The following is a 13,727-nucleotide window of genomic DNA, read 5'->3' as shown; positions in this document are numbered from 1 at the left end:
ATATGAATGTCCCATCTCAGATAATTAAAAGTATTTATTTGTTATAGCAGTTAAACATAATAATTATTTTGGCTCTTAATTGACCCTTACAATGGAATGTCATTATCTTACTTTCATCTTTAGATATTATCATATTATAATCAATTTCTACAATGGGCAACGATTAAATTTCACTGTAATTTATCTTAAGAGTCCGCTAAAATTATATGATCATCTAAAAATAGGAGGTTTATTACGCTTTAATTGTGCAGGACTTTATTCAGTCATTCCTCGATCACGTCGTCTGTATACACACATCAAAAAAACTTTTGCATCACCTCGGTTCTGAGGGTTCTGGAACCTGTACAGAAAATTTTCTTTGAGCCTTGAAGCTTTTCTCTTTTTTTTCTGACATTGCAGCTATATCAACTTTTGTAATGTTTAATGCCTGTGTTTAACGTTCTTCTTTAGCGCTCATTTCCCTAGCATTCCAGGTGGCTATTTCCAAAATTTTCCTAGTGCTTTTATTCTTTACTTTATATGTTGTGGTTTAAATTACTCTATGCGTTCCTGAGCTATATTGCTATGTCACCCTCGGCCACGGAGGTGCTAGAAGTGTCTCACAGTCATAACTTTATTATTATTATTTCTTGCCTTTCTCTGATGTCATGTCTGGTTAAAAATTGAAAGTGACGGAGACCTTGATCAAGTGTGACTTCCTTTTAACTGTACGGTATATGTTACATTGCATTTAGGAACTTTCAGGTAACTGAACATGTATCAATAATTACAGATTTCTGTAGTTGTATATATATGTTTGGATGTAACTGTATTGCATTGATGTACTGGTAGATACTGTGTGGTATGACTCCTATAGTTTATAGAATAATTGGTATAATGTCAAATTTATCCTGATGCCACATGTCCTTGACTTCATCAGCCAGTTGGATGTATTTTTCAATTTTTTGTCCTGTTTTCCTCTGTATATTTGTTGTATTGGGTATGGATACTTCGATTAGTTGCATTAATTTCTTCTTTTTATTGGTGAATATGATGTCAGGTTTGTTATGTGGCGTTGTTTTATCTGTTATAATGGTTCTGTTCCAGTATAATTTGTATTCATCATTCTCCAGTACATTTTGTGGTGCATACTTGTATGTGGGAATGTGTTGTTTTATTAGTTCATGTTGTATGGCAAGTTGTTGATGTATTATTTTTGCTACATTATCATGTCTTCTGGTGTATTCTGTATTCGCTAGTATTGTACATCTGCTTGTGATGTGATCTACTGTTTCTATTCGCTGTTTGCAAATTCTGCATTTATCTGTTGTGGTATTGGGATCTTTAATAATATACTTGCTGTAATATCTGGTGTTTATTGTTTGATCCTGTACTGCAATCATGAATCCTTCCGTCTCACTGTATATATTGCCTTTTCTTAGCCATGTGTTGGATGCATCTTGATCCATGTGTGGCTTTGTTAGATGATACGGGTGCTTGCCATGTAGTGTTTTCTTTTTCCAATTTACTTTCTTTGTATTTGTTGATGTTATGTGAGCTAAAGCGTTGTAGAAGTCGTTATGAAATTGCGGTGGGTAGCCAATGTATTTATATGAGTGATTGCTTTGTGTATTTTGCTAGTTTCTGCTCGTTCTAGAAAGAATTTTCTTAAATTGTCTACCTGTCCATAAGGTATGTTTTTTTTGTCGATAAATCCCCTTCCTCCTTCCTTTCTGCATAATGTGAATCTTTCTGTTGCTGAATGTATGTGATGTATTCTATATTTGTGGCATTGTGATCGTGTAAGTATATTGAGTGCTTCTAGGTTCTGTGTTACTCCATTTCACTACTCCAAACGAATAGGTCAATATTGGTATTGCGTAAGTATTTACAGATTTTGTCTTGTTTCTTGCTGTCAATTCTGTTTTCAGTATTTTTGTTAGTCTTTGTCTATATTTTTCTTTTAGTTCTTTTTTAATATTTGTATTATCTATTCCTATTTTTTCTCTGTATCCTAGATATTTGTAGGCATCTGTTTTTTCCATCGCTTCTATGCAGTCGCTGTGGTTATCCAATATGTAATCTTCTTGTTTAGTGTGTTTTCCCTTGACTGTGCGATTTTTCTTACATTTGTCTGTTCCAAAAGCCACATTTACATCATTGCTGAATACTTCTGTTATCTTTAGTAATTGGTTGAATTGTTGATTTGTTGCTGCCAGCCGTTTTAGATCATCCATGTATAGCAAATATGTGATTTTGTGTTGGTATGTTCCAGTAATATTATATCCATGATTTGTATTATTTAGCATGTTGGATAGTGGGTTCAGAGAAAGGCAGAACCAGAAAGGATTTAATGAGTCTCCTTGGTATATTCCACGCTTAATCTGTATTGGCTGTGATGTGATATTATTTGAATTTGTTTGGATATTAAGTGTGGTTTTCCAATTCTTCATTACTATGTTTAGGAACTGTATCAATTTAGGATATACTTTGTATATTTCCAATATTTGTAGTAACCATAAGTGGGGTACACTATCAAAAGCTTTTTGGTAATCAATGTATGCGTAGTGTAGCGACCTTTGTTTAGTTTTAGCTTGATATGTCACCTCTGCATCTATTATCAGTTGCTCTTTACATCCTCGTGCTCCTTTGCAACAGCCTTTTTGTTGTTCATTTATAATTTTGTTCTGTGTTGTATGTGTCATTAATTTCTGTGTAATGACTGAAGTTAATATTTTGTATATTGTTGGTAGGCATGTTATGGGGCGATATTTAGCTGGGTTTGCTGTGTCTGCTTGATCTTTAGGTTTCAGATAAGTTATTGCATGTGTAAGTGTATCAGGTAATGTGTATGGGTCTGCAATGTAACTGTTAAATAATTTAGTTACATGTGGATGTGTTGAGGTGAACTTCTTTAGCCAGAAATTTGCTATTTTATCTTTTACAGGGGCTTTCCAATTGTGAGTAGAATTAATTGCTAGGGTGACTTCATGTTGCAAAATTATCACTTCAGGCATTTGTGGTATCATCTTGTATGTGTCTGTTTCTGCTTGCATCCACCATGCATGCCTATTATGTTGTACCGGGTTTGACCATATGTTGCTCCAGAAGTGTTCCATGTCTGTTATGTTTGGTGGATTGTCTATTTTAATGTGTGTGTTATCTATTGTCTGGTAAAATTTCTTTTGGTTTGTGTTGAATGTTTGGTTTTGTTTCCTTCTATTTTCACTTTTTTTGTATCTTCTAAGTCGTTTGGCCAATGCTTGCAATTTCTGCTTGTTTTCATCTAATTGCTCTATCGCTTCTTGTTGTGAGATTTTACCTAACCTTTTTCGTTTTTTGTCTGATATTTCATTTCTTATAAATTGTGTTAGCTGTCCAATATCTTTTCTCAGTTTTTCTATTCTGATCTGTAGCCTGTGTTGCCATGCTGGTTTTGTGGGTTTCTTCTGTGTCTTGGTTGGTTCTGATCTCTGCCTAGCGTGTATATTTAGTGTAGTGAGTGCTCCTATATAAATCAGTAGTTATAACTCTTCCATAGTTGTATTTTCATTTATTTTGTTGTGTATGATTGTGTTGATAGTTGTTATTGTTGTTTCGACTTGTGGGTTATTTGGTGGTCTATGCAAGAATGGTCTAATGTCTGTATTTCTGTCCTTGTATTCTATATATGTCAGCCGAAATTTTTCTTCTATATCTAACATGTGTGTCACTTTGTGTTCTATTTGTGCTTGTTCTGGTGGCTGTCTTAAGATTTCGTTTTCCTCTGATTGTTTAATTGATGCGTGTTGTTCTTTGTTTGTTTGCTCTGGGATGTTTGAGCCCATTACTGTATTTTCTTCTTCTTCTGATTGCACATTATTTTGTTCTAGTGTTTGTTGTACTTGTTGTTTGATGTTTTCTAATTCTGACTGGGGTATCCTGTTATTTTTGATTATTACACGGATCTGATCAGCTAGTCGTTGTTCTGTTAAAAATTTTAATTCTGGGTATCTGGTAATAAATGTTGTGTGTACTTGTGATCTGTATCCAGTTGTGTTGGTTCCTAAGTTTGTTGCTTGGTAATAACAGAACATGAGGTGTCAGTTAACTTCATCTGACCATCTCATCCTCTGTCTTTGTTTTCCTTCTAGAGTGGTTGCAGGAAGCATATTCTGCAAAACATCTCTATTTGGATTTAAATCATTTTCCATGTGGCTAGCAGTGTCGTTACCATTGTGGATGGGCATAGGGTTCAAGCGTCGTCCCCGACCATGACAGCACTTGTCCGAAGCTGCATTAGTTCTGTCCTGAACCAACTAATCACACTAGAAGAGGGGTTAGCCCTATTAGTGGTTTGTTCTTTTCGTCGCCTTTTACGACTGGCAGAACATACCGTGGGCCTATTCTTTTCCCGGGCCTCCACGGGATTTATTATTATTATTATTACTATTATTATTATTATTATTATAACAGGATTTATTAATACAGAGATCAATTAATAACATCGTTTTGTTCTATTTCTGTTATCTTCTGCCAAACCTCGCACTTCACTGCCGCCTCCTTGTGTACCCCACAATGCTCCATTAATCAGTTAGTGTGGCCATTCCAAGAACGTCGTTGTCTGCCGCGTTTACGTCTGCCAGGTGGTTTCCATTTAACAATTTTCTTTGGCCATCGATAACATAGCATTGCCAACAGATGTCCATACCACTTTACAGATTTTCTTTCGATTCTGTCTACCAGTGTTTCATCTGTCTCCATTCGAGCTCTCACTTCCTCAGTATTTTTCTTTTCGATTCTTGATATTCTGACACTCCTTCGTAAATAATCAATTTCCGCAGTTGTTATTCTTATTTTGACTCCATCATTTAAAATCCGCAGTTCTGACCCATAGCATTATTATTAGAGATATTTTTGTCCCACCAAAAAGAATTCATACATCCTACCACGTTTCTGTTTTCTTGTACTATGAATTTTATTTCTGTAGTAACCAGTTCATTTTTGTCAATATATGACCCTAGACATTTAAATTTTTCTACCTGTTTCATAACTGCTCCGTTGTTGATGTGAACTTCACATTTAGTGTCGCTCTACACTACCAGGTATTAGGTTTTTGTCAGACTCATTTGCAGTCTTCATTTACCATGTTCCTGATATGAACGAAACCTTGTGTCAGCCCTTTTGTGACATCAATAGGTTCTGACAATTTTGAGCCCCTTTGAATCTGCCCTATTATCTCTGTACATTTCAATAACAATCTGTAAAAGATGGTCATCTATATGTAAAGCTTTCAAAGCTTCTCAGAGTTTTGCTGTAGCGACCGTGTCATAGGCTTCAGCTAAGTCTATAAAGGCGATATGTAACTCCTCCCCCATTGCTATGAGTTTTGCCATTAGCTGTTGGAAAATAAAGAGGTTATCTGTAGAGGATCTGTTCTGTCTGAATCCACTCTGGTCTTCTCCAGTATGCTGTCCAACATTCTGTCTTATTTTCTCGGACATAATTTTGCCATATAAGCAGGCTATGGTGCAGTTCACACTGATGTTTCTGTGGCAGTTAGTGTTTCTTCAATTTCCTTTCTTGAAGCAGGAGGCTATATACGATTTTTTTCAATTGATAGCAAGTGATACTTGTGCCAGGTTTCATATTTGCTTGTCCACTCGCTTTGTTGTTTTCTATTTTCGATAGTGCTCGTTTCGCCTCTGCTGCAGTGATTTCAGGTTCATCCCCAGGTATTACTGGCTCTTTTGTCTCAGACTGTCGTGAAAACTCTTCATTCGTTAGCAGATTGTAATATTGATACCATTTTTCGCGTATGCTTATATCAGCAGGTAGTAATGCGACTGTGCAACATTTTACAGATTTTGTAGTTTTAAAGTGCCTACTATGTCTGTTTTATAGTTATCAGTGTCCTTTTTTCAGTCAGTTCACACAGGGCACCTCCGCTTTTACTTTCTCGACATCGGCCGTTCTCTGGGACATTTTTGTAGCCTCTTTATAAGATTTCCTGCCTGTTTATGAGCGAGAGTTTTGCAACAATTTGAATAGGCGTTTCTTCATAGAGATGGCGTATTTGGCTTTGTTGTCCTTACATTTAGGGTTCTTACAAAGTTCTCCTTTACTAATACATGGTAAGTTTTCAGCTATAGTTTAAGCCAAACCTCACTGGTGGATTCATCCTGAAGGTAATCTTTGGGGAGGTATTTACTAATTTCTGACACAAATTCCCTTTTCAGTGTGTAATTTATGCGATTTTTTCCCTTATATTTTACGCTGTTTCTTCTTCATTGGCTCATTTTCTGCCAAGCGTAATCCTTGCTATAAAGTTAACTGGATCCCCTGGAGTTAGTTTTCAACTCTTATTACAGCTATTGTTTGTCGATCGAAAAGTAATCTATTTGTATTCTGGAGAGTCAGTTTTTGTGATGAGATATTTCTCTCTCTCTTTAGAATATGTGTTTCCATCGCAAGCCTCTCAGACATTGCGAATTTCAATAAGGCCTCTCCTTTGTTATTCCTGTTTGCGAAAACAAAGCAACCGTGATGCGCTACAAATACAGCCCTTTCCTCCCAAACGTTCCCACTATAATCATCACATTGAAGTTTTTTCTTTGATACCAGTGCTCTGTTTACTGTGTTCGTAATGCTTCTCAGAATGTTTGTTTCTCGATTTCGAGACATCTCACTTGGGAGGTATACAAGCTAAAGATGGTATGGTAAGGCTCTTTCTCGTAGCTTATTTTACGGAGATGCTGCGATCAATTCTTCTATATGTTTCGACTACGTTTTGGGCTACATATTGATCTAATATTACGTCTACACCATTTATGGTGTTCTGTATCCCATTATACACAAGTTTAAATCGAGCCCGTATGTGTCGTGATTTGACGTCCTACTGGTTCGATTCTTGAACCCAAAAGATGTTTGACTTTCCTGGGAGATTAAAACGATGTGTTGGAGCGCGACTCGAGCCTGAGATATTTGTCTTTCGTGGGCAAGTTCCCTAACGACTGACCTATCCATACATTACTCGCGACCTGCCCTCACAGCTTTATTTTCGCCAGTACCACATATTCTGCCTTCTAAACTTCACAAGAGTTCTCCTGCATACCTTGCGGAACTACCACTTCTGGGAGAAACGATATTGCGAAGATAGATCCATTAATTTTCCACAGTCGAGAGACTGTTTCCAGAATGAAAGTTGTGAGGGTGGGTCCTGACTCTTACTTGGATTGTTCAGTCGTGGAGCACCTGCCTGCGAAAGACCGGCCCTAGCACACAGTTTTAATCTGCCAGGAAGTTTCATATCAGAACATACTCCGTTGTAGAATGAAAATTCATTCTGTAAAGACTCCCCCAGGCTGTGACAAAGCCATTTCTCTGCAATACGTTTTCTTCCAGGAGTGCTAGTTCCGCAAGTTATGCAAGAGGACTTCTGTGTCAACTGGAAGGCAGGAAAAGAATTGCTGGCATAGTGCCAATGTATAGGTACTAAGTGGCAATGCACACTTCGGACATTTTCAGAATGCCCTGTTGGTTTAATGATCCGTTGCTTGAGCGGGACGCCCTAAAAGTATACCTCTCCATCTGATGCCACATGATTACAATAAACTTTTATCTTACGGTCGATCGCCACGTGACACGAATCTCACAATCTTCCGGAAGGTACGAGCCTTTCGGGCTATTCTGCCGCCATATCTAATGACTCCGGCCTAAATGCTCATCTCATCTCAGGTTCTCTGCTTTGCATATGTCGAAGAAGCTCTGGGGCTGAGTTTGATACCGAAGTTTTCTCTTCGACCTTCGCAGTCCGTGGGAGGCACTTCACGAGGTGCGGCAATAAAGTAATGAGACTGATGTGAAAAAAATTGTTCCTTATCGTTTTAGTCAAGTTTAGTGTTGTCACCTTCAAAGTAGTTTCCTTCTGATTGCACACACTTTCTCCAGCGCTTCTGCCATTGACGGTAACATTTCTGGAACTCATCTTCTGTAATATTCTCCAAGACCCTACTCACAAGTTTTTTGGACATCTTGTATTGTTTGAAAATACTGTACCTTGACAGCCGTTTTGGCTCATCGAAATAGAAAAAAGTTGCACGGAGCGATATCTGGTGAATAAGGTGGCTGTGGTAGTACTGAAATTTGTTTTGAGGTTAAAAATTGCCGTACTGACAGAGCAGTATGGGATGGCGCATTATCGTGATGCGGAATCCAATTATCAACAATGTTGGCACGGACACGAAGAACTCTTTTACGAAGTCTTTCTAAAATTTCTTTCTTCTGCAGTAATTTTCACAGATAATCTTCTATCAGATCGTACGAGTTCACTCACCCTGGCCAAGTTGACATCCGTCCGTGAGGTTGATGGTCGTCCACTGCAGTCTTCATCTTCAACATTCGTTCTGCCTTCACTAAACATTTTATGCCAACGATAAACTTGAGCTCTTGACATAACCTCCACTCCAAAAACCTTCTGAAGCTTACCGTAAGTTGTCGTCGCGTTTTCACCCAATTTAACGCAAAAAGAAATGGCATACCGTTGCGCAATATTGTGCGGTTCCATTTCCATGAAGAGAGACACAAACACGTGTTGATTTATTACAGCACAACTCACGACTGAGCAGTTGCATCGATGTGCTGCTTGGACTAGAAGCAAGGTCAAAGATATTGTACTTACGCAAGCCAGCAGGGTTGCCACTTCATGCAAAGAAAATCAGTCTCATTACTTTATTGTAGCAACTAGTATTTCCCTCCTATCCTTCAGCTGCATTTTACGGTGACTACCTTACCGCTATCCGCCACATGGTACACGTTCTCTAGCCTACAAAACATGGGTATGTATGAAGTAAAATAATAAATCTCTCTCGGCACGCACACCTGAAAATCAAATTGCACGCCCATGGAGTATTGTCTCAATTGTAGAAATGCATTCGTTATTTCCTGCAGGAAAGCTCACACAGTTCGTATAACTGACTGGAAGTCGTTAAGACAAACAGAAGATTATCTGGAGTTCGCCACAGGTGTGTTTTAGTTCTCCGCTGTTCCTAATCTACACTGATGAGGAAAAACATTATGACAACCTACACTGCTGGCCATTAAAATTGCTACACCAAGAAGAAATGCAGATGATAAACGGGTATTCATTGGACGCGTATATTATACTAGAACTGACATGTGATTACATTTTAATGCAATTTGGATGCATACATCCTGAGAAATCAGTACCCAGAACAACCACCTCTGGCCGTAATAACGGCCATGATACGCCTGGGCATTCAGTCAAACAGAGTTTGGATGGCGTGTACAGATACAGCTGACCATGTAGCTTCAATACGATACCACAATTCATCAAGAGTACTGACTGGCGTATTGTGACGAGCCAGTTGCTCGGCCACCATTGACCAGACGTTTTCAATTGGTGAGAGATCTGGAGAATGTGCTGTCCAGGGCAGCAGTCGAACATTTACTGTATCCAGAAAGGCCCATACAGGACGTGCGACATGCGATCGTGCATTATCCTGCTGAAATGTAGGGTTTCGCAGGGATCGAATGAAGGGTAGAGCCACGGGTCCTAACACATCTGAAATGTAACGTCCACTGTTCAAAGTGCCGTCAGTGCGAACAAGAGGTGACCGAGACGTGTAACCAGTGGCACCCCATACCATCACGCCGGGTGATACGCCAGTATGGCGATGACGAATACACGTTTCCAATGTGCGTTCACCGCGATGTCGCCAAACACGGATGCGACCATCATGATGCTGTAGACGGAACCCGTATTCATCCGAAAAAATGACGTTTTGCCATTCGTACCCCCAGGTTCGTCGTTGAGTACACCATCGCAGACGCTCCTGTCTGTGATGCAGCGTCAAGGGTAACCGCAGCCATGGTCTCCTAGCTGATAGTCCCTGCTGTTGCAAACGTCGTCGAACTCTTCGTGCAGATGGTTGTTGTCTTGCAAACATCCCCACCTGTTGACTCAGGGATCGACACATGGCTGCACGATCCGTTACAGCCATGCGGATAAGATGCCTGTCATCTCGACTGCTAGTGATACGAAGCCGTTGGGATCCAGCACGGCGTTCCGTATTACCCTCCTGAACCCACCGATTCCATATTCTGCTAACAGTCATTGGATCTCGACCAACGCGAACTGCAATGTCGTGATACGATAAACCGCAATCACGATAGGCTACAGTTCGACCTTCATCAAAGTCGGAAACGTGATGGTACGCATTTCTCCTCCTTACACGAGGCATCACAACAACGTTTCACCAGGCAACGTCGGTCAGCTGCTGCTTGTGTGTGAGAAATCGGTTGGAATCTTTCCTCGTGTTAGCACGTTGTAGGTGTCGCCACCGGCGCCAACCTTGTATGAATGCTCTGAAAAGCTATTCATTTGCATATCACAGCATCTTCTTCCTGTCGGTTAAATTTCGCGTCTGTAGCACGTCATCTTTGTAGTGTTACAATTTTAATGACCAGTAGTGTACTTGAAAGCGTGTTTGTCCACTTCTGGAACGCAATTTAACAGTGATTCTGCGTACCATGGATTAGAAAAGTCTTTGAGAAGTTTCCTGAGGTTTGTGGCACCAGATGCCTACGCACAGGTAACATGCTTTTCGCAATTTACGGGCGGTTGGTTCGTGTTCGCGGAGCTGGCGGCCGATACGTCCCAGTTGGGCTTCATCGGATTCAGATAAGTGGAATTTGATGACCAAGACATCAACGTGAGTTCAATATCATGCTCCTGAAACCATTGCAGCTTGATGCTGGCCTTGTGACACGAACAGTTATCCTACTAGAAGATGCCATAGCTGTTGAGGAAGACATCAAGCATAGGGGGTTACAGGTGGCCCCTAATAACGTTCATGTAGTCCACAGCTGTCTTAGTGCCTTCGGTTACTACCGCAGGTTCCATGGAAGACCAGGTGAATGCCCCCTGCTCCGACGGCGTGCGTCCTTGGCGCGCTGCATGTTTCGAGTTGCCGTTTGCCAGGATGACGGCATATCTGCACACGATCATCGATCTCGTTTTACAATAAACGGGATTCGTCCGACCAGGCGATACGATTCCACAGATCCGCGGTCCAATTGCGATGATCCCACATCCACTGTAATGAACATGGGAACACATGGGAAAACGTAGGGGTCCTCTGTTGCGGAATACGAAGTTCAATGCTATGTGGTGGAAAGTGTGCTCCAAAACACCTGTGTCTGCCCCAGCACTGTAGACTGTCGTCAGATCTGCCACGGACCGCCACCTATCATGCTTTAGAGAGCTGGCAAGCCTCCGATCCCTATGTTCTGTTATGAGGTATGGACGTCCAACTTTTTGTCGCCTGCTCGCGGTTTCAGCATTCTTCAACCGCTTTCCATGGATGCTATTACAGTAGTACGAGGACAGCCGACCAGCTTCGCTATTTCGGAGATGCACGCACCCAGTCACTGGGCCACAACAATCTGGCTTTTGTCAAATACACGAATAGTGTCAGTTGTTCTCATAGCGTAGATGATAGCGCACGACACTGCTCCGGATTTCGCTCGGGTTCGATCCTTACTTCCGTTCCATGTTGTTCGGTTTTACGAAATCAAACGAAGAACACATCTGGCGACTTCGTCTCTAGTGGGCCGCTTGAATCTGCGCGCACAGCGGCCTGATTGTGTAACTTCAATGGTTCAAATGGCTCTAAGCACTATGGGACTGAACATCTGAGGTCATCAGTCCCCTAGACTTAGAACTACTTAAACCTAACTAACCTAAGGACATCACGAACATCCATGCCCGAGGCAGGATTTGAACCTGCGACCGTAGCAGCAGCGCGGTTCCGGACTGAAGTGCCTAGAACCGCTCGGCCACAACGGCGTGAGTGATAATTCACTCGAAAACGGTGCAACGCATGGAAATTTTTCCTGAACAATTACATCTCGGCACAACCTACTCTGCAACACCATTACAAGCTTTTCAGGCTGTTTCTGACCACCCTGTACAAACGATTTAGGAGACAATCTTAGTACCCTTTTTGGATCGTTTGCAGATAATGCTGTCGCATATCGGTCAGTAAAGTCACCGGAAGACCATGACGAATTGCAAAATGATTCAGACACGGCGCGAAAAGAGCAACCAACTGTAAACAATAAAAGTGTGACCTCCTCCACACGAATATTAAAAAAAGTCTGTTAAAATTCGGTTACACGATAAATCACACAAATTTAAATTAGAACTTTCACAAACAGAAAATGTTGTGGGCAAATTGAACAAAAAAAGAAAAAAAGTATGGCAGAAGGGTTAGAAGATGCAACAACTCTACTAAAGCAACTGTGGGAACTACGATTTTTCGTTCTCTTCTGGAATATTACTGCTCAGTATGCGTTCCTAACCAGATATGACTGACGGAGGACATGCAAAAATCAAAGATTGGAAGATCGTCTTGTTACTGCGAAATACGAGAGATAGTGTCACGGATATATTAAGTGGGATGGGTTTTGCAGTCATTATAACAAGGGCGTTTTCGTTACAACGAGATCTTTTCATGAAATTTGAATCACCAACTATCTCTATTGAATGCGAAAATATTTTGTTCACTCCCACCTACTTAGAAAGAATAGAATAAGAGAAATCAGAGCTCGCACCGTAAAAATTAATTGCTCTTTTTTCCCGTATGACATTCGAGAGTGGAACGGTCGAGAATTAGTCTGAAAGTTTATATAACTTCTCTGCTAAATACTTAAGTGTCAATTTCGGTTTGAGGCGCCGCGTCACGAACTGCGCGGCCGCTCTCGCCGGAGGTTCGATTCCTCCTTCGGGCATGGGTGTGTGTGTGTGTTGTTCTTGGCATAAGTTACTTTTAGTTTAAGTAGTGTGTAATTCTGACTGATGACCTCAGCAGTTTGGTCCCTAAGGAATTCACACACATTTGAACGTTTATGACTTGCAGAGTTGATGTACAGACGTACATGTAGAAAAGTCATTTATGTGTACTGTTGATTGGCAGCAATTGCCAAGTAAATGTTTGTTTAAATGTGTGGTGTCTGTTCTTTCCGAAAGAACAGACACCACACATATAAATACATGCGCCTTGACAGCAAATAATGATACCATCAGTGAAGATGTGCTCTTAGTTTGACTCCCTGCGGGAGTCAGTTGAGTCAGCGAGCAATGAGGACAATGGACAGGGAACAGTACCACGGCACGTGGGAATTTGGGCTGTAAGGGAAGTGCGCTTGTGTAAGGAAAGTGGTTAGGGCTACCAATCACAATGCGCGAAATCCGGGTTCGAGTTCCGGTCTGGCATAAATTTTCACTTGTCGCCATTGAATTTATTTCAGTGCCCGACTGCATCGATAGAGTTTCTCTTTCGCTATAGACATTAGTGTTTAAGATTCTAGTAATTTTATTGTTTAATTATGTGTTACTTAGAAAATGACCTCTGCTTATAATTTAAAATTTGATTAGTGGTGTCTTACAGACAGTCTTGTTACCTTATAAAGAATACGTCGGAAGTAGTATCTCTGAAAGGTCTTCGTTCGTCGGTGGTTACGCTAAAAACAAAATTGAGCCAGGATAGTCATGTTGTAACAGATGTTCTTTAGGGTTGTTTCATAGCTACTGTAGACGTCAAGAAAATTAATGCACGTCAATTTGTAAACGCCAGGATTTATTCGAGGAAATATAGCCAGATTGCTAGGTGTGTAAAAAGCCTTTTAATCACCTGAATCATTTCCCCGCCGACTGGTTATGACAGACACTAAGTGAAACAAAACGG

This window comes from Schistocerca piceifrons, chromosome 2, assembly GCF_021461385.2.
Source record: "Schistocerca piceifrons isolate TAMUIC-IGC-003096 chromosome 2, iqSchPice1.1, whole genome shotgun sequence".
Classification (NCBI taxonomy): Eukaryota; Metazoa; Arthropoda; class Insecta; order Orthoptera; family Acrididae; genus Schistocerca; species Schistocerca piceifrons.
This window is presented reverse-complemented; position numbering follows the sequence as displayed.